This window comes from Caloenas nicobarica, chromosome 4, assembly GCF_036013445.1.
Source record: "Caloenas nicobarica isolate bCalNic1 chromosome 4, bCalNic1.hap1, whole genome shotgun sequence".
In the NCBI taxonomy this organism is placed as follows: Eukaryota; Metazoa; Chordata; class Aves; order Columbiformes; family Columbidae; genus Caloenas; species Caloenas nicobarica.
The window spans coordinates 5,413,993-5,435,833 of NC_088248.1; the positions used below are offsets into that span (position 1 = coordinate 5,413,993).

General features: G+C 41.4%; 1 protein-coding gene across 5 annotated transcripts in view; it reads right to left on the minus strand.

Moving 5' to 3' along the window:
- The window catches only part of PPP3CA (protein phosphatase 3 catalytic subunit alpha), a 171,401-nt gene that overhangs the window by 117,112 nt on the left and 32,448 nt on the right, over positions 1-21,841 (minus strand). The window lies entirely within an intron of this gene.

Consider the following 21,841-nt stretch of genomic DNA (forward strand, 5'->3'; position numbering starts at 1 on the left):
GTTTTAGCTGTCATAGTATGGGGACATCTGGGGTTTAGGGTAGGGTTTGTTTTGGTTTGTTTCAGGGTTTTTTTGTTGGTTTGTTGGGTTTTTTTTGGTTGGTTGGGGTTCTGGTTTTTTTGGTGGGTTTTTTGTTTGGTTGGAGTTTTGATATCTGTTAGCACAAAAAAAACCCCCACAGATAGCTAACATTTGCTATGTTTATGTAAACAAGCATCACGATCATAATACAATCAACCTTTTTGTTAGATTAGGATTAATTCCCACTTTTAAAACTAGAGGAACGGAAACATCTGGAGCTGAGGAACTTTCTGAGCCAAACGTGGTTTTTTGTACTTGCTCTCAATTGACTTCCCCCTCTCAAATTTTTAATTCACCTTTTGAATTCCTGCAAACTTTCACTGTAGCTTACCACAGCATTCAGGACAGCTTGTGAAGACAGTGCCATAGTTTAACTGCACTGCGTGGTAGCCCAGAACTGCTCCAAACATTTCAGATGTAGGCACGCCGTTGTACAACCACGTCTTAGGACTTGTTCTTTGCCTTTCCCCTAGTAACACCTCCCATTTGATTTGCCGTGCGTTACTCAGCCCTACTGAGCATCAAGCTCCTGCCTTCCTAGAATTACCCATGGGAAGATGATCCTGGAGTGACAACTAAATGACAAGAGCCAGGTCAGAGCCTCGCATGGTAGAGCTGTCATTTTCTCATGTTTCCCATTCCCATGTGCACACTCGCATTCCTCTGCACTGAACCTCATTTACAATTTTGTGGCTTCGTTAAGCAGGATTGTAAGGTAGTTGCACAGTTCTTTAGAGCTGGCCCTTAACTACCCTGAATAAATCAGTACTTCATTACCTCACTGTTCACCTACCCTTCTAGATCATTTATACAGCCAACACAACAGGGAGCAGAAATCTCGTCTTATTTTTCCAATACTTCTTACAAAGTTTCCAGCTTTCCACAGTTGATACTGCCTCTTCCAAAGTGTATTTATACTTGGAAGTTACCATTTAATTTGACATTTAGGGCTACAGAACACAGTGCTTTCCTGCGGGAGGGGGGGAGGAGGGGAAAACACACCACACTGTCTTACTCATACTCTTCATTTTTGGCAGTCTCTCTCAGAAACACTTTATCTCATCACGGAGATCATTATCCTGAGATGATGCAGCCTGCGTGCAAGAATGAGCTATGCGCCATTATGTCCCTCGCAGCAACAGACCCGACTCCAGTTCCACACTGTTAAAACACATCGCACTTCGTCCTCATTTTATTGCTCTTGACTCCATTAAGAATGACAGTTTGATCTATTATCAGGAACTTGGCTCAAAGGGAATGCAAAATAAGGAGCTCCAACTTCAGGATAAGTACGGAGCCACGCCACTTGAAAAACTAGAGCATGATTATTTAAATGTCATTTATATGCAAGAAAAAGCTTTTTCCATGCTTAGAATACACATTCTGGCTTTCACCCGGAGATCTTCCATTCCATTTCATAAAATTTCCAGTCTACTAGCTACTGCAGCCTCCCTGCAAAATGAACTAACAATTCAGTGGGCCTCCTGCCCCGGTGACCTCTAAAGGACGGGGATTTATTTTTAAGAGAGTTCACGAAACACAGATTGGCAAACCTGGTGAGACGTCACACATTTGAGCAAGGTAGTACCTAACAGGAAAGAGAAAAAGCCATCAAACAGCTGGGTGCTTAAACTTGAAAGGAAGCCTGACTTAGTAGCTTATGCCTAACAAGGAGACTGTGCAGGGCTTGCAAGTAAGTTACTGAAGATTAATAAAGGAGAAATGTCTCATAAACTTGACGTACATGGCTGAAGCTTAGATTAATGTCTAAGACCTAACAGATGAAAGACGAAATCGACAGCCACGCAAGTCAGTAATAAAACTTCCGCCCAGTATATCTTGGTTTCATGCACTACATACAGTAAAAGATAATAATGGACTTTTCCTCTGTGTCCAAGTTCCAGCAGCAGATACTTTTCCAATGTCATAAAGAACAGGTACAAAAAAAAAATCTGGATGCAAGGATTATGAAGCTTATAGGAAAGAAAAAATAAAATAAAACAAAAAAAACCCCACACCACACACACACAAAACAAACTAACAAAAAAAAAAACAACAAAAAAACCCAACCGCTTAAGGAAGTTATTTCTCCTATACAGTAAAGAATCCTAACTGTTCCTGCTGCTAGTATGTTGCCCTGGTCTCCAACACTCCAACATTAGATGTTTGATATCAAACATTTCAGAAGAAAATACGAGAGGCCAACATTGGAAGGCTACAATACAGAGATGGTATTATGAGCAGAAATTCATGGTCCTGCATTGCAGCCTGTTCCCATCTCCTAGATGTGCTGAGCAGCGGCGAGGTTCACCCCAGCCCTCTAATTACAGAAAGGGAGAACTGGTGCCATACCTCGGTGTGCCTCAGTGCTCTTTCTGTTCAGACTCCTACTCATAACCATTTCAGAAGCATGTACAGAACATTTGGCTGCCAAAATATTTATTTTAATGACTTTTCAACCCATTAAAAACACGTTCATCATGTTATCGTTAATAACCTCATCACACTTTTACAGTCTTTCACTGGTAGTGCACTCTCCCAGGTAGTGTATTATATTTTCAGCACTTCAGTATGAGGAGGGGGGAAGAAATTACCCGACAACTGTAAGCACGTGGCACGAAGGACACGAGCAGCACTGGGTAAATGAAGCTTGGCTTCTCAGAGGTGCGATGCCCGCACGGTTCTCTCCCTGTTCCCTCCGACAGCACACAGGTTCTGACGGTCAGTTAGCTTGCACTGTTTCGTTGCTTTAGTCCGGCAGGGAGGGGAACACCAGCAAAGGGAAACGGCAGTGGAGGATGCACAGAGGCCAAACAGGAGGGAAGACGAAACCAGAAGAGGCAGCAGCCTGTGCTCCAGAGTCCCCTGTCACTCCAAATAAAGCGGCTGCAGAAAATCCGGTGCAGCAGCATGAACTGATAAATGCGACTGAACAACTAAAGCAGAAGCAGTCTTATATTCATTTTTAATCTTGGTCTTTTTACCGTTTTCATTAATCCTGTATTGTTTTCCATTTGTATCTTTAGATTCTCACAAACAGGAGGCGTGCTCAAGCTGAGGAGTGTGTCCAGTCGGGTTCTGAGCATCTCCAAGGATGGGGACTCCACAACCTCTCTGGACAACCTGTGCCAGTGTTTGACAACCCTCACAGTAAAAGAGTTTATTCTCATGTTTAAACAAAGCTCTCTGTATATCCCAGTGTGTGCCCACTGCCTCTTCTCCTGCCAGTGGGCGGCTCTGAGCAGAGCCGGGCCCCGTTGCTGTTATTGCCGCTCATGAAGTATTTATACACACTGGCAAGAGTCCCCCTGAGCCTTCTCATTTCCAGGCTGAAAACTACATCACCAAATAGCCAACATCACCAACTAGGATGACAAATGAACCAAGCTCTCCACTTCAAAGTCAGTAGAATTGGTCAAAAGGTAACAAAACATATGGAAAACTGAGTTACAAACGCAGATTTAATTTTGAGTTATCTGTGCTCTGGCTGACCAAAACACCCCTGACTCAACTATCCCAACTCATACTCTGACAGACAGAAATACTGGTATTCTGACATGGAGAACTGCTCGCCAAAGGGAACTGGCTACAAGGAACATTCATATTTTTTTAATAAAAAGAATAGCTACAAGAAGAAAGTCAAATGTGAAAAACAGTTCCTTCCTTAGTCAAGACATGGAACTCAATGGCACTGAAACAAGAGCTAAAACTCAAAGGCAAAGGGAAAGCATAAGCACAAAGGACTTGAAAAACGGGGAGGCCAGGGCAGATGAAAAAGCAGCTCTTAGGGGAGACTGCAGTTGTGATCATACAACTGACAGTGGTACCATAATATATATTTAAACAGCAGCTGAACAGGCATTCACACTTTAGGAACACCTTGTCTGTAAGCTCTAGTCTTTGGTACTGACTTAATGTCATCTGCTTTGTGACAAGCCTGTGTCCCACTGGCCTCACCAACAATGCAGAACCAGCAGCTGAAACCTACGTGAGTAGGTGCTGGATTCTCTTCTGACTCATGCATCATTAAAAGAGCTCTTTAATTGCAGGACCTCTACAAAACTCTACTAAAAATACATCTTACATGTATATTTTTCATGCTCCAGGCTATGACTGAAAAGCTGGCAATTAAAAGCTGAGACAAAACAAAATTCTTATTTTTACCTGCAGACTAAGCAAGCTTGTTCTGGAGAGTCTCTTAAAAGAAAGCATAACTCAATCATGATCAATCGTGCTTTAAAAAACATCTGTTGCAAATAAAGTTCCTTGATGTGAGTTAGGAAAACCAAAAAATCTCACCTCTAAACATCAAAAATTTTCTTGTGTCACAAAAAATATTACTTAAAATCACTCAAGGTTAAACACATATACAGAATCAGTCTCCCAGTTGTCATTGTCACACAGTACATAGTTAAAACATTAAATAACACATATACACTAATTTAACGATAAACCTAGAACTGCTTTGTCCTCATTATATATTAGACCACAGCAAACAACCTTAAAAGCAGCAGGAAAAGCAATCCAAGTTGGACAACGCCTCAGACACATGGTATGAATTCGGGGGTTGTCAATGCAGGGACAGGAGTTGGACTCAATGATCCTTGTGGGTCCCTCCCAACTCAGGACATTCTGTGATTCTATGAATACCAACACCCCTTAAAAAAAAAAAAGAAAACAAACCCAAACACACACACAACGACCACACTAAACCACCACACCTAATCTGTTAGAAACTGGAACAAAACATATTGAAAGAGATTGCCTGCCCCATCACATCATGCAGCTCCACAAGAGATGTAGCATAGGCCTGATCCTATCAGAAGCTAATTGGTAGATCTTTTATGGAACAACCTGAAAGAAATGTAACGTTTTATCGAGATTTTAACCAACACAAGGCTACCTACTTACCACTTCAGTAAACCTTACTAAGAAGTAGCACTTGGTTTGTGTTGTGACTGCGCTGTTATCACAATAAAAGGAAACATCAGCAGATGTTGGTTAAGCCTCACCATGCTCCCATTCCAAGAGGGCAAAACTCCCCTATCTTAGTTTCAACAGCCAAACTAGACATGGCACACTCAGCAGGCTGATCGGTTGGTTTTCAGTACCTATAATATCTTTTTATGTCTAACATACGGTGTGGACAAGGAGAAAACAACTTGTAGGTTTCCCTGGAAACATGATAAACTGCCTTCGCTCTTGTAAAAAGAAAAAAAGTTCTGATTTAAATATACCTACAGAAGAATGAAGAAGGGGAAGTATTATTCTTAAAATATCTATTTTTTTAAATTAAGAAATCCATAAGCATGTTCTTGGAAATTAAAATTAGCTAATAGCAGGTTTCAGGTGCAATGCTGCTGTCTGCAGAATAAGAAGGCCAGTCAGCATTTCTCATTCTCTTGTTTTATCTTTTGCAATCACTTACAGCAAGAACAAAAGGATGTATGAGACCATTTCACTGAGCTGTGCTCCCTACTGCCCTAATTTCCTAACATTTTGATTTCGGGGCATTATTAAGAGGATAAAACGTGGTCTAACAAAACCTTTCACTTTAACACTGTATGCACAAAACTGGAACACACAAATGCACATACACAGAGGAGCTTCACCACTTGAATAGTGAGCTTTTACATAGTCTGATATCCTTGCTCTTCCACAGTTACAATCACTGGCCTTGCTATTAATATTTAATATTGCTGTCATACGTCATGAACATCTCTGTAAATGGACGAGCTGGCTGCAAGAAGCTATTAGAAACCTCATTCATTTGAACACTGACACTGGAAAAAAACAGTAAGGAGGAAGAACAAATTCCTAGTATACTGCTCATTCGCGACCAATAAAATGAACCCCTGCACGTGTCCTTCACGTGGGCACTGCTGGAAATCAGTGCAAGAGTGAGGAACAGCTGCCCGCACGCCCCTCTGAAGGCAGCAGAGAAGGGGAGAATCACAGAGTCATTTCGGTTGGAAGAGACCCTCAGCATCATCGAGTCCAACCATGACCGAACCGGACTCTAGCACTAAACCATGTCCCTAAGAACCTCGTCTAAACGCCTTTCAAACCCCTCCAGGGATGGTGACTCCACCACTGCCCTGGGCAGCCTGTTCCAATGCCCGACAACCCCTTCCGGGAAGAATTGCCATGCCATGGCAGCAGCTTCACATCTACTTTAAAAATTTCCTGCAAGCGCCAGCCATGAGGATTATACAGCTTTTTATCTGCCTACAGCAAACAAAGCAGCTGCCAAGATAAAGCCATTGTGCGCAACCCAGCAGGGTTACAAACGCACAAGCGGCAAGCTTAACAGGTAACACGCATAGCAATAAACTACTACCCACCTCTCTCCTGCTACCGTAAGACTATATTGGAGTCGAAGTATGGAAACAATCATGCCGGTTTGAAGGCGAAGGATAAAAAGAAGTGGATTCTGCTGCGCACAGACCTGTCTGCCGCCTCCTGCACCCTGACATCAGGGCTGGACTTTGCCAGGGCTCTCTTTCCCTCCTGGGTGCTTCTGTAACACTCCCACATACAAGGGATTGCAACAACCCACTTCTATCAGAAACTATTGCCAAACGTTTTTGTTCCAAATTAGCTTTAGATCATGTAGCAAATCACAAAAGCACAAACAACATATTTCATCTACATAGCGTTAATTCCAGCCGTATGTTTTTCCTTACTTTTCTTTTTCCTTGTCAGATTTTTTAAGAGTGGAATAAAAGGCAAATTTTGAGAAAACGAGGTTTTAGCCCAAACCCCAACTACACCTGAATTTGCAACCAAAGTTTCCTGTCTCTTAAATCTCTTGTTATACCCCATTACGGACAGGGATTTACAAGGCAGAAACTGAATATTAGTTTTAAAAATCACAGCTGCACGCTGGTTTCAACATGCTTTCGTCACTGTAAATCCATTTAGCTTTTTGCTGTCCCTATGATTTTCTTGCAAAAGCAGGTTTCCAGTTTTGGTTTATGTCTAACAGATGCAAGAGTTGTCTGTTTTCTCTGTTGAGAGACAAAATATAGGACATTATGCATCTAATCTACAGATTAGCATAAGAAGCATAACCATCTTTTCACAGCACTCAGAAGAAAGCAGCTGGAACTCAGATGAATATATCAGATATGTTCATTTCCAAGTAAAATACAAAACTGGGGAAGTCATGTTTTGGTCTGAGTTCTTCTACTTAGAAGACTAGAGGGATGCAGTCAAGTATTTTTTCCTCAACATGTTGGACCTCCCTTATTTTACCAAAGACCTCCTTACATTCAGTATACTAAAACCGGGATGAAAGAAGAACTCCTCCAGCTCTACCCGGCCCAGTTATTAAATAACAGTCAGGTCATACTTAGACTTCCAGAGATGACCTAATATACTGAACATCAAAGCTAGACCAACCGATTTCTTTATGCTTTGTTATATGAGCCTAAAAGTGAGTTCAAGTCCAGAGGACCGGCTCTCACATGCTCTAAACATTTCTGGCTCTGTCGTGAACCTGCTCCTGTCTTCTTTGCTTGCCTACTCTGCATTTTGTCTGAGAACCCAGGCAAACCAGAACTTCAACCACAAAACCACCTTGGTGACCATGCCAGACAGAACTACAACAAACACCTTGTCAAGTCCCCTTGAATTTGCCATTAACATAAATACCAAGGCACTGTCCTAAAGTGGAACATGCTCCCAGCGCAGAGACTTCAACTGCAAGACCATTCAGGCAAAGCTCACCCCTGAAAGGTGATTACCTTCAGATGTGCATGACTAACCTCATCTCTTTAGACTCCCTTTACCAGCGTTTTGACAGCATGACTGAGCTCATTCTACAGTATGAATCCTAAATTGTTTGGATTTGTGCCCCACATGCATGTTGCTCTCCACTGCCTAGAACAGCAGATGAAGGCAATTACTCGAGGTGGAGACCCAGGGCAAGATGAATCCAGGCCCAAGTCTCCATCCATACCTCAACAAAACGGTCTCCCCTTTCCAGCTGAAGCCTCCAGCTGGTGCCATCACACAATTTCAGCAATGTAGTCACTTAAAAGATTTGAGTCAGCAGAGCAAAACAAACCCGAACACCACACCAGGCACAGTCCATCCTCTGGTTATACACAACATGATAGGCGCGCATGTTAACCTCTAAATGTAAAAGCTGGGCTGTCCACCGATTCGAACGCTTACACGACAGTGACCAGAAATGAGAAGCTTTTTCTCCCATCTACAGCTCTTTCTGTGAATTTCTTTTGAAGAAGATGGCAACCACACTACCCACATGCATACTACCTGCAGCAGGAGAAACTGTCGACTTCCACCGGCCTCCCACCAACACAACTGACACCATCTGAGCTCTCAGGTTTCATCTGATTCAAGACAACCAACCCCCTGAACCACGCTCAGCAAAACATGTTCTGCATTTTCCGTTTCAGGAATCTCTTCTTGCCCCTCACTACAAGCACATTAGAACATTGCTCAGAGTGACTGGCTTTCTTGGAAACAGATTTTAAGTGACATGACAGACTGATCTGTGAAGAAGACAAAATTAATGCCTTCATTTTCAACTCATATGCTCAAGATGTAGCTTTCCACATGCCTATTGCTAGACAGCAAAAATAAGTATAAAACCCTGACAGTATGACAAATACCAGTAAGACGTAATGGGTACACTCTAAATGCAAACTTAATTAGAATGGAATTGAAAAGTTAAGAAGCCATAAAAAAACATGAATAAAATATTGCCAAAGAGTACAGATAATGGATAAAAAATCCTACTCATTTTCTCCTCACTCCTTCCCCCAAGTCTTTCCCTGAAGTACGTTGCTCTATGGATAGATTTTGCTCTATTGTGCATTTGTTCAATGCTTTGAGTGCTGTAAGGCTCTGCTCCTGGGACAAAAATCTGGGCTAATTTCTTCTTCTTCTGATATTAAAAAACAAAGTCTACAACCAAATAAATTCTTAAAGGACAGAAGCAATTTCCTCCCCCACTGTGCAGGTTTTCACATACGCATCTCCCAGTTGCAAGATTGTAAATGACTCCTACGTAAGAGGATGGTGAGTCCCCCTTCAGAAGCAATACAGCCAAGCCCACACCACTAAGCTTCAAATCAGCGTCTTAAAAAGACTTGCTGATCTAACTCCACATCTGCAATCCTATTTGAATTACAGCAAACGTAATATTAAAGTTGAGGATTGTACCATCTAGAGACTAATGCCTTGAAAACATAAAGCAAAACCAGCCTTGCATATGAAATACCTTTAAATCAGGAGATGAGGGACTGGTGAAGCAGCAAGTTTTCTCAATATTTCGATTTTACTTTTAAATCTGTTTTTCTATTTTTTACTTTTAAATCTGTTTTTATATTTTTTCTTTTAAAGATGACGACAGATATTCAGTAACCAAGGAGAGCTTTTATAGATGCTGCCAAGACAGCCTACAATTCCAGCTTTCATCAGAGCCGACAGGAGAAATTTTGTGTACTTCTACCAGGTAAAATTAGAGTCCCCATGCTCTCCTCAGCCCCCAAAAGGACTCTTGCATTTAATGAGCCCTTTTCCCCCTTTCTGTGTTCAACTACCACAACCCAGTCAGAGTTCAGAAGCACCACTGCAGCTAAGAAAAGTCATTATTTATTAGCACCCGAAATAAGCTAAATGCTTCATCTGTAGGTCACTATCCATTTCATTTGCACATTGCACAGTTAAAGATCAATTATTCATTTGCTTTAGTACAATGCAAAGTTTTGGAGTAGCTGCACATCTGCTTGTTCTCAAAAACCAATCATGAAAGCGTTATTTTGTGTAAATGCTTTATTTAATCTCTCGCTTACTGTTAAAGGTAATTGCCAAAAGAAAAATGAACACAACTTCCTGCTATCAGGGAATACTGTACTGAGGACTTTTGATATATTTTCTTTATACTTACATTCTTACAAATTATGTATGTGAGAAGCAGATGATGAGCAGCAGTTTGGCAGCACTTCACCATCTGCTGTTTGCAGATCTAGTCAAATTCAGAGAGTTAATTAAAGATTAAAGACAGGGACCAATATTGTTGAAGCAAAGAGCCATCTTCTTTCCTGTTAGGACCGTAAATAAATAACTGCGGTAGCTTGTTCCCACTCCAATGCAATCATAAATCTGCAACACCATACAGGTGACACAACTTGCATTTGTAATATAGCTGTAAATCTTCTAATTGACAAAAAGAAAAGAAATCACATCAGCTTTATTAGAATGCCACAATCACAACAGGCTTCCCAAAGCCCTATTCAGGAAAAAAAAGTGTAACATATCTACCGCTGTAAGGAACAGAAATTATCACTGAAAGCTTCTTGTAGAAGGGGTTATAGAAAATCCTAGCTAAAGATTTCAGTCAGCTTGCAACAGCTTCCACCTTTATTGCATACATATTTAAGCAAGCAATATCCAACAGCTTCCTTTTGTTAGTACCTTGGTAGCAGGCTACCTGCTTGTCTTCCAGTGTACATCTCCTACACCGATTCTGCCAGAACCAGCCCATGTCAGAATCACACCCCCCGCTCTGGGCTCCCAGTGTGGCCAGCAGGACTGTACCAGACAGGCCACTGTACTCAGCGCTGGTGAGGCCAAACCTTGAATCCCGGGGTCAGTTTCGGGCCCCTCATCACGAGAAGGACATTGAGGTGCTGGAGAGAGGGCAGAGGAGGGAGCGGAGCTGGTGAGGGGCTGGAGCACAAGTGTGATGAGGAGCGGCTGAGGGAGCTGGGGCTGTTCAGCCTGGAGAACAGGAGCTGAGGGGAGAGCTTGTCGCTGTCTGCAACTGCCTGAAAGGAGCTGGGAGCACGGAGGGGCTTGGGCTCTTCTCCCGAGTGACAAGTGATGGGACAAGAGGAAACGGCCCCAAGTTGCGCCGGGGGAGGTTCAGATTGGATATGAGGAAAAAATTCTTCCCGGAGAGGGTTGCCGGGCATTGGAACAGGCTGCCCAGGGCAGTGGTGGAGTCACCATCCCCGGAGGGGTTTAAAAGGTGTTTAGACGAGGTTCTCAGGGACATGGTTTAGTGCTGGAGCTCGCCTGAGTTATGGTTGGACTCGATGACCCTGAGGGTCTCTTCCAATCAAAATGATTCTATGATTCTAAAACCAGAACGGGTGCAACGAATCCTCCCAAGGTGCTGATTCGTGTGTACGACACAAAGGTTTTGGCTCAAGTCCGCAGAGCCGTAAACCTGAGTTCACTCTTTCACAAGGAGTCTGAAAGCATCGCTCTGCCTCCCCTGCTACCCGACACCGCGGCCGTGCCAAGGCCAGAAGCTGCCAGTCCAGCAACACCAGCGGAGCTCAGCTCCCCGAGATGCCCCTGCCAGCTGCTCCTCAGCCGGCCACAGAGCCACCGATCGATAAAAACATCACCCCCGCAAGGCTGCAGGACACGCGGGTACAGAAGCTTCCCAAGGCCAGGCAGCCGGCTCGGAGGATGCTGCGGGGAGAGAGCAGGAGAGGGCTATGAGCTGGAAAATGCCAAACTCTGTCCTACCCTCATTAAACAGAAGCTGGTGATGGGTTGAAAGATAATTACCGAAGAGTAATTACACTAGAAACAGATTACTCTTCTGTAGATTGCCAACAATTTTTTTTTTTTAAATTAAATTCCAAACATCAGTCTTCTTGCTTTCACCTGCTCATTTTCCCAGCAGTAAAATATTTTCAGAACTGGCTATGAGAGCATCATGGCAGCAAGCAAGCTCTGGTTCACCAGCACTTCGTTGAAGGTTACCTCCCATGGGAGTGTTACATAGGAAACAAGCCAAACTAATGATTTATAGAGCCTGATTTTGGCTAAATAATATTTTGTTTAGAGTAAGAAAACTTGATCCAATGGAAATTTTATGTCAAAATATTTAATTTCTTTTTAAATGTCAGCATCAAATCCTCCTCAACTTTTGAAATAACATTTCTTCACAAGGGATAAACCACTGCAAAAAAAATCAAAATTAATCCAGAAATAATTCACTGTTTCTAAAATTGCATTTTCTGCCACAAGCACCAACTGAAAATTCTGCCCAGTTTGTATTAGGTGCTGAGCTTAGAGCTTCCAGGACAAAAAGGAACAGGAAGGAAGTTCTTTTGACACATCTCATGGCAGGTTTAGACCAAAACCAAGATTTTCACTGGTCCCATGGTGGGGAAGAATCACACCATGAGAACGACTCACTCATGATGAAACCTGCAAGAAGCTGCAAGAATCTCTCAGATTTCTTTAGAACTTATTCCCTGGCTGAAGGGTATTCAGTTGAAACTAGACAATTATATGGCCAAATTGTGGACTTAGAGGTCCTAACTGCAAAACTGAATTTACATGTGGAATACAATCTTTGGTCCTGCAGATTACATCTGGCTGCTACACCAGAAGTTTGCATAAAGTATTAATTGTGGGCACAATAATCTGTAAACAAAGAACAGAGCTTTCAAACAAACTTTCTACAAGACTAACTATGACTTATTAACCCTCAGAAAAAATATCTAGATTAATTAAAAGGCGATTTGCCACCATTTATGAAGCAGAATTCCTGCCACTGAAAATTGTGTTGAAATCACAAGGTCAGTGTGTGATAACTTGAATGAAAAAAAAAAAAATTAGGTCTTTTTCTAGCCCATATACCTAAAACGTTTCGTTAGAAATGGAATATGAGGCTACTAATGCATTTTTCCTTTTCACTGCAGAGAATTTCACAGCCCTCTGAGCCCATTGCCGCAGCTCCCAACACACACAGTCTGCACAACCAGCCTCAGAGTCTTACAAGGTCTGAAATTACCATTTCCCATCATGTAGTATGCAGCAGCTTTTTATAGTCCCACCCCTATGAATGCAGCTGCAACAATCCATGAGCAACCCAGTGTCCTCATCCCAAGTTTCAGGATCAGGGGTTCAGCATATTCCCATGCTAGGAATCCTTATCTAATTCCTACCTGTATAACTCTGGGGGTTAGTTTTGCAAATATTCGCTTTGCTGTATATTTCTCCCCCTCACCTCTGAAAGTTTATGCCACATTCAAAAGCTTTTTGTACACAATCCTTATTGCTACCATTATCGCAGAGATCATATGGAGTTTTTGAGATGAGGTTAAAAAAAAAAAAAAAGAAGAAAGAAAGAAAAAAAAAATCCACACACCACAAACTGTTTGGTGTAAAAGTAAATGCATCACATCCACAAAAATAGCAATTACAGAGAGTCTAGAGGTAACATTTCTGTAGCCTTTGCTAGGCTAGGCATTCAGCAGGTAAGAATTGCTTTGAATTTCATGATTTTTTGTTCTCTCATGACAACAGCAAGTATTAAAACCAGAATGTTTTATGGCTTTCTAAATATGCTCCCCTCTATCCAAGAAAGGAGGGGGGAAACAAAAGCTTGACAAAAAAAAAGAGAAAACAAGTGTGTATTCCCGCAGTACCAAAGGCAAGTGCTCAAGGTCCCCAGTACTATATTCTGAACATTGCAACACAGCATTTTCTGATGTGCAAAGAACCAGCTGATGATTCCCCTCAGGCTGGTTACTGCGCATAGAGACTTGGTGTATCACATCCAAGATCATTTTTAGGCTGTGTTTCCACTGCCATCTACTTCAGGCTCTCTCTGCACATGATTTTTCTGAAGTGAAAATGAATGGTACATTACAGAAGTATTGAGGTTAAAAAAGGAAATGCCGATTGCATCACCCAGAGCATTCTCCTGACAGGGCAGGATTTTGTTCCTATTAGGAAATTTAGGATGGTTTGCACAGTCCAACTTGAAAAATATCAAACAATAACTGTTTAAAGTATTCTCCTCACCGATATCTATTTACCAGCAGAGGTTTGAGGGCTTCTGCTTTTTTCCCTGCAATTTTTCATTTCATTAGTCTAAGTTTTATTTTTCTGTTTCTCAAGCTTTGCAATTTCAAAATGTGCCCTGGTTCCTGACCCTCACCCTCATATTACTCCTTGCTTAAATTAGAAACATAAAGACTGAATGTAAGTAGCTTAATACATTTAAGAGAGAGGAAAGAAATGCTGTAAACAGCACAAATTATTTAATTGGAGCAACCCTGGAATGTATGAGGCAAGTTCAAGACGTAGTAATTGGGAAGGCTCTGATGAATGATCACTGGGAGCACTATATACAGCTCTGGCCACCTGCAATCAAGAAATAAATTCATACACTAACAGGTGTAGAGTAGAGCAGGGCTGCAAAGACGATCACAGCAACCCTGGGTCTGTTTTATGAGAAGCAAGAAGAGTTTGCCTCCTTCTGAGCGGCAAAATAAAAGCAGGGAGGAGGGAGATGGTTATTTGCTGTTGGGACATCAGAGCAGTAAAGGGGAAAGATGGGCTGGAGAGAAATCAGTGTTGATAACACAGGGATGCTTTAGACATTGTGTTCAGTACATAAAGCTTTGGGAAGAAGAAATGGGGGAACATTTGGAGTGATGGCATTTGTCTTCCCAAGTAACATACACGTGACGGAGCCCGGCTTTCCTGGAGATGGCTGAACACCTGCCAGCCCATGGGAATTAATGAATCCCTTGTTTTGCTTTGCTTCACCTATTAAACTGTCCGTAACTCAACCCAGGAGGAGTTTTCTCACTTTTAACTCTTCTGACTACCTCCCCCATCGCACCGGCAGGGGATGAGCAAGGGGCTGCGTGGTGCCTGGTTGCTAGCTGGGGTTAAACCACAGCAATTTTTTAGAGTTTTATTTTCTGTGTATTTCATGTATATGATTTTAATATTTTTAGTGTGCATACACACACCATAGACTTTATTTATGTATTTATATACACATATACAGCATTCCTACCCAGAAGTTACTTAGCATAAATATTTAGGAAAGTAGTATTGTACAGTAACCTCTCTACTGAATATAAAGCTGAAGATGTTCACATACACAGTTTCACTGAAAAAAATATAATTTTTCTAGTATCAGGTATAAAAATATGAATAAAAGAATAATTTTACAATGTGGTTTAAACAACATTGTGCTCTGTGTACCTTTCCAAACCACTCACCTTATAGTGCTTCCTGTAAAGGTCTCTTCTGGCTCAAGAAGACAGAATAATTTTCCTAAAACGTTGCACTTGTTTTTTTCCCTGTTGATAATATACTATCCTCAGAGATACTCTCGCAGCTGTTTCCATTACAAAATCCTGCTATGTATTACACACTTCCACTTCACAAAACTCCATTTGGCTTAAGGGGAAGACAATTATTACTACTTCTACGACACAGGTTATTTCTACAATTTAACATGCAGATGCAGGGAGGGTTTATGATCTTAAGACCAGCATTTTTGTACAGATACTCATCTATAAATCTAGATCGCCTCCAACTTGTATTTAAGTTTACATTTTGGAACTCCTCTCTTCTTCCACTGATACACATTTTTGTCACACACACCACCTTGGTTCATCCCTATACGTGGGATATTCTTCAGGCCTATATGAAACATAACGCACACAGACATGTCTCAAATGCCACTGAGACGTCAAATGCTTGATGCAAAAAATTCTCTAAATTATTATTACCATTAATTAGTTAACTTCTTCAATTAATTCGCCCAACAGTTTAACTAATACATAGGTCAACACATTTCTGAAAAACAGTTCAGAAAAAAAAATTACCACACCATTTTACTCAACCTGATTTCTCCAAAATAAACTAATGGTAAAGGAACTAAGTACTAGTCAGAAGCTTACTCATTTGCTTGGAAATGCACAATTAACTGTGAGCCTTGCTAATTCCCAGCTCAATTACTGAAAGAAATGTGATAATTTAGAACATACTGGAGAAGAAAAAAAAAGCGCCAAACAACTTAGTTATGAAAACAAAGAACATTAACAGATGTGAGCTTGAAAAATCTTAATAAGTGAAAAACAAATCCAATGTTCTACTATTTGACTAGAAAGGATAAAAAGCTTTAAATTGGACATTAAAATGTACAGACATGTTTCTGAGAGAGTGGTTGGTTTCGGGTGGGGGAGGTTGGTTTTTTGCCTTTGTTTTGGTTTTTGTTGGGTTGCATGTGGTTTTTTTCCCCAATACTCCTTTTTTGTCACCAAGATACATTAAAAGCCTGGAAGTATACTGGACATCTTTGGTTTAGGGAACAGCAGTGTCAAGCATTTAAAGACTATAAATGTCCATGGTCTTGTCCCATGTATTTTAAGGTCCCAATCACATACTATTTGAAAATGTAGGCATCTTAAAACTCTTTTCTTTTGCTAGACTTTTCTACTTTTTGTTTGTTTTTTTCTTAGCTACTGTAGTATCAGCATCACAGCAGAATTAATTTTAGGTATAACTAAGAGTTTTAAATGGTGGCATACATGTGAACCTGCACCACAGACTACTGATTTCAGAATTCACTTTCTAAACTGAAATTTTGATGGACCTTTCAATGAGACTAAGACCAGTCTCTTACGGTGGCAACACAGAAAAACAGAAATCACTTAAAATTGAGAATTTTGGTGTTTACGCAATTCACATATTCCTTTAGTACCTTTTTTTCCCCCCACCATTTGCAATAGGAAGACTGTACGCCAGATTTTAACAAAAGATTTTCCACATTTTGTGTTCGGGGTTGAAAGGTTAGCAGCTCACCAATTTAAGAAAGGAAAACAAACCACACTTTTGCAGAACAAACTGAACGCATTTCCTATATACTCTCATATTTTTAACAGACAGTGCTATGAAGTAAAAGAAATGACAGACCAAAATGATGGCCTACACGCAGCAGCAAACAGTAAGCAGATACCATTTCGGAGCCTGTACGCTGACTAGGCCTCTCCTGTGGTGAAAAGCCTTTGCAAAATATACAATAATAATTAAACCTCAAAAAAAACAGTGGAATCATCCAGGCTTGTTTTTAAACATGGATCGCAAAGGTCTGGCTCTACGGCAGCCGAAAACTAACAGATGGCACCAGACTCCGCTTTTCAAACCCAACAAGAACAAGCAAATCTAAGCTAGGAAAGCAAATACTTAAATAATGCTAACAACTATCTGAGTAAAGAACTAACACAGACCAAAACACCTACACATGTCCATGTCCTGGTACACGCGCAGCACATTGCTGCAAATCTGACATTAAGAAACCAAGGGGGAAAAAAAAAAAAATTGTTATCTTTAGTTATGCAACGTATTAGAACAAATGCCAAAAGAAAGCTAAGCACCAGAATTCAGCAGTGAGACTAAAGTCTGAATGTTTGATCCCATGAAAGACTGTTCTGAAAAAATACATCACTGAGTGATCACTTGGATCTCTTTCTTCTTCCGGTGGAAGAGCTGTCATTTGTGTGAGCTGAGGAAATGTTTTTACATTTTAATACATCATCGTGCACATTTCACTACAAAAAGTAACAGGCAAACAACTGCCACTACTGCAGAAAAGCGCTCATTGTGTTTGCACTGGTGCAGACATTAACAGCGGACTCTGGAAAGCATACACAAGCAACAGGCCCAAGTTTTTTGGCTCGAAAGAGGAGACTGCCAGTTTGTTCTATATGGCATGTTTTTCAGATTTGGCTAATGCAAAATGCCACAGAACATCCATACACCAACGATTCAACACAGACTATCATTAGAAACAAATGTTTACATCAAGAGGAACCAGTGGTGGTAAAGAGGAGAACCCATCATCCCAAAAGAAGGCTCAGCAGTGGGTTTTTTGGAAGTCATCCCTTTGGATTTCCAAGCTGTATAGACCTTTAACATTCTTCCTTCTCTTCCACCCTAACACAACTGCAGGCAAGAGGAGAACATTACATCAAAATTGTGGCACTCCATTTGTCAATGGACTCGGCTAATTCCAAGTAGACAGCACAAGAGTAAAACTCAGCTCATATCTGCAGATTTTCAAAGACAGGAGTAGGAAAGACGTGCCCCTTTAGGTCTTCACCACCATCCACAAATTCAAAAGGTGGGAGAGTTTAAAAAGGCCTGTAAGCAACTTTTACTTTCACTCTTACAAACCAAAATTGGGGATTTAGTCCCGTTCTATAAAGAAGCGGTTTCTACAGACCAGGTGCCAGTGCTGACATTTTATTGGATGCAGAAAAGCATGATCTACATAAAGGCATTTGCCTTCAGATTCCAGTTTCAGAAGGTTTTAAAGAACTTATGCAAACCAAGAAAAAACAACACCACCACACCCAAACAAAACACTCACTTAAAGAGTATTTTTTTTTAATCTGTTTTAACATTATCAACATACACCCCCCAAAAAACCCTGAACGCCTTCTGAAACAGCACTGCTAGCTTACATACTTACTGGCAACTTTACCACTGACCTCTGGAGAACATTAAGTATCTACTTTATCCCTCCCTTTCCTCAAAGTATTTCTAGGAAGCACGATGCATGAACATTCAACTGCTACTTGTGATGTTCAAACGCTTTTTAACCTTTTACAGTTCGAAGCAATAACAGAATGACTTCATATTTTAAAGTATGCAAAATGATAGAAGTTAGCCAATGATATCATCAGTGCTCAGAATGCTTTCTTCTATTTTTTTCCAAAATGTTTCAGAGCCAGATACCATTTGAAAGTGTAAACCATAGAAGACAGCTCATCTTTCCATAGCCTTTCAGTGACTTTTATTGACTATATCTGGCTTGAAATTAAAGTAGTGCTGAATTATAAGAAAAACCATCCTGAATTATAAGAAAAACCATCCTGTTACTTTCAGACCACAACTACACTGTTAAATGCCTTTTTCTTTTAAAAACACATTGATCTTATTTCATGTAAACTTCACTTACAGTTTTGAATACAAATGGTTTGTTTGGGAACGCTCTGATTTGTCTGTAGTACCTTCATCAAAAATGCAAAGGTTGCTGTTACAGTCTCAAAATGCTACACCGGCCTGTGCAGAGCCCAGTCACCTTTCCACCTCTCTGGGTGGCTTTCAAGGCTTAAAAATTAGAGTTCTGCCTAATTCCAACCCTGGACTCAGCACTTGCAAGTTGAACTCTAGCTTTCTAGATTTTGCCTTTTCCCAACATTGCATCTGGGAAGACACAGCAGAAGACAGAAAAGGATTGATGCCAGCTAAAGATGAAATTACAGAGTCTCTCTTCCTCATAGCACTTCAGAAATCACTTAAAAAAACGAAATGTAAGTGTCCTTGCAAAAGACTGATTTATAGTTTAGATCAGTAAGAAATACTCAGCAGTGATTTGATTCAACAGCCCTGTTAATGCTCAATTACTGGCACATTTGGCCACTGAGCCCGGTCTCAGAATGATTGTTCTTAGCACACATGGACTACAAACACATCCAAGAGCCAGACCGAGCTCCTGCCACACTCCCAGTAACAGGACTTCGCTGCCAGTTTAATACCACTGCACACAAACGAGGCACATAAAACTAAATGCATTTTGTACGCTCCAAAAATCATCCCTCCCGAGACCTGGCTACAAAGCTTAGCCCCACATTTGTGTTCTGAAATAAGGCCCCCCCCCAAGAACCCGCTAACCTAGAAGCAGGTGTTCCTTATCGATAGGCAGCTTTATTTCCCTCACTGCAGATATGCAACTCATGGAAGAAAACAGGTTAAGCAACAAACCTGACAGCGCCTTCGGTTCGGTGCTTGGCGCCCGCAGGGCTCGGTGCCCCCAGGCGCCCCGAGCCCCCCGCTCTGCCGTGCTGTTATGGCAGACATCACTGGGTGGCACTGTTAGACTGCGCTCCTGTCCCTGCCAAGGTGAGCCATCTCCTCTCCCCACCTCTGCCAATGTTCAGCTGCTGGCGGTTCAGCTCTGCGGGTTTTTCAGGGATGCTGTTGCAGGCGGCATCGCCTCTTAACACCCCCCCGCCCCGCCCCACTAAAACCCGCTCCAAAACCTGGTGCTCTGCAAAAATTCCAGAAAGTACGTTTTCCTTGAATGCCGTGGGTGTACAGCGCTATATCTGCAAAACCTCAAGTACAAAAGAGTTGTGCTAAAGCTCCCACACCATTCCCCGTAGTTGTTTTTACTGTCGATGAAGCTGCTGGACTAACGATCCCAAATCCTGATCTCGGAAGGGCCCCAAGCGCCTCTAGTGCTGTCACGGGCACACTCCGAACCTTGCCCTGTCTGCACTCAAAAGTCCAGTTTTGTGCATCTACACTGAAAATACTTGAACTGTATTGCTCTGCTCTTTAAGACACTGTCAACTGCTAGTTATTGAATCTAACAGGATACCAAAACAAAAGTTGTTCAAAAGCTTCTTTTACAGAGATAGCTTAGCTGCAATTGGAATATTCTTCATTCTTTTTAATTGTTCTTTATTAGAACGGTATTCTTTACAGACTAATATACGCTCAGCAATACACTCAAAACTGCAGTAAGATACTTGCTGAAAGGTGGGAATGCTACTCCTGATGGCCTAAAACGTGTGGGCCAATAATTACCAGAAATTTCATGTAGGTTCTTCACCTTCCAGCACAAACTGCAAAGTTGATGTAATATTACAGGGTGCACTAGTACCAGATGTGGAATATTAGAAGCGAGTGCTTTGACAATGACTACAGGACTTCAAATATAGCTGTTATTTGACTGAAAGCAGGCCTAACTCACACACCCCCCCGAAAAATTCCAACTCTACAAAGATGTCAGAGTCAGAAGTTAGCTACTGTATTTCAGTATCACAGATGGTACACTGACACTTAAGAATAATATTTAAAACGATTCTATGATTCCAAAAGCTTACTAACTATCTGTGTCCACATTATACAGTACATAATCAACGTTACACATAAAAATATCCCTTACTTTTCGAAAAAATGGGATGAGAGGAAGGAGGTTGAAAAATGATGTTAAGATATAACAATTTTACAGCTTATGGGTTTTCACAGCTTATGAGTTTTCAATGCTGTGCTACGTGTAAGTAATCTGGAGTAGTGAAAAACTGAATTCAGACCCATACAAACCTCACGACACCACTGTGAAGAGGGATATTAGAAATGCAAGCAATGTGGATGTGACGGCCTGGGTCACCCAAGGATTCCTCTCCCATCTCCAGTAAATACATATACTGGATATTACACATGGCATTCGACTTCCACAGAATAAAATAGCAGCTTCTAGGTGACTGAATGAGACAGGACTGGTGAGGACTTTGTTCTTCACCTCTTCAATTCATCCTCAAGAATCATTCTGTAGCTGATCACCTTCTGATGCTTCAAGCAAATTCCACGGCAGCTCTGCCCACACTGTGTTGGACATTTGAGCATCTCAGCATTCAGGAGACCAAATGCGCTTCCCGGAGCCATGGCAACCCAGGGAACCAGAGGACTGCCAGCCTTAACCTGCGGCGTGAACGTTTCGCGGTTCGTTCCCATGTTGTCAGAGCCTGGCAGCTAAATGGGAAAGTCAACCAAAATAAAGGGAGCAGTACTACCAAAAGATCATCACGTCCGAGCTGCTGCCTGTGATGTACCTCTCGTCCACAAAATACAATCCTTAAGTCCTGATACAACACGCAGAAGTTTGTTTCAAAGTAAAAGCAAAATATGAACTTTTACACCAAAACTGATACGGCAATGAAAAAGCAACCTCAGTTCTCAGGTGAGCTGACCATTACTATCTGTTTTATTCTGTTTTTCCCTTCGTTTAATCCTCAACATCATGAAAAAAGAAAGCACACAACCCCCCTCACCACCATTACTTTAGCAACTGGGACATTTAAATCCCCCTAAGTACTATCCCCAAACTGGGGATCTATCCTTTGAACAGTCAGAAATGAATATGACATATGAGGACTGA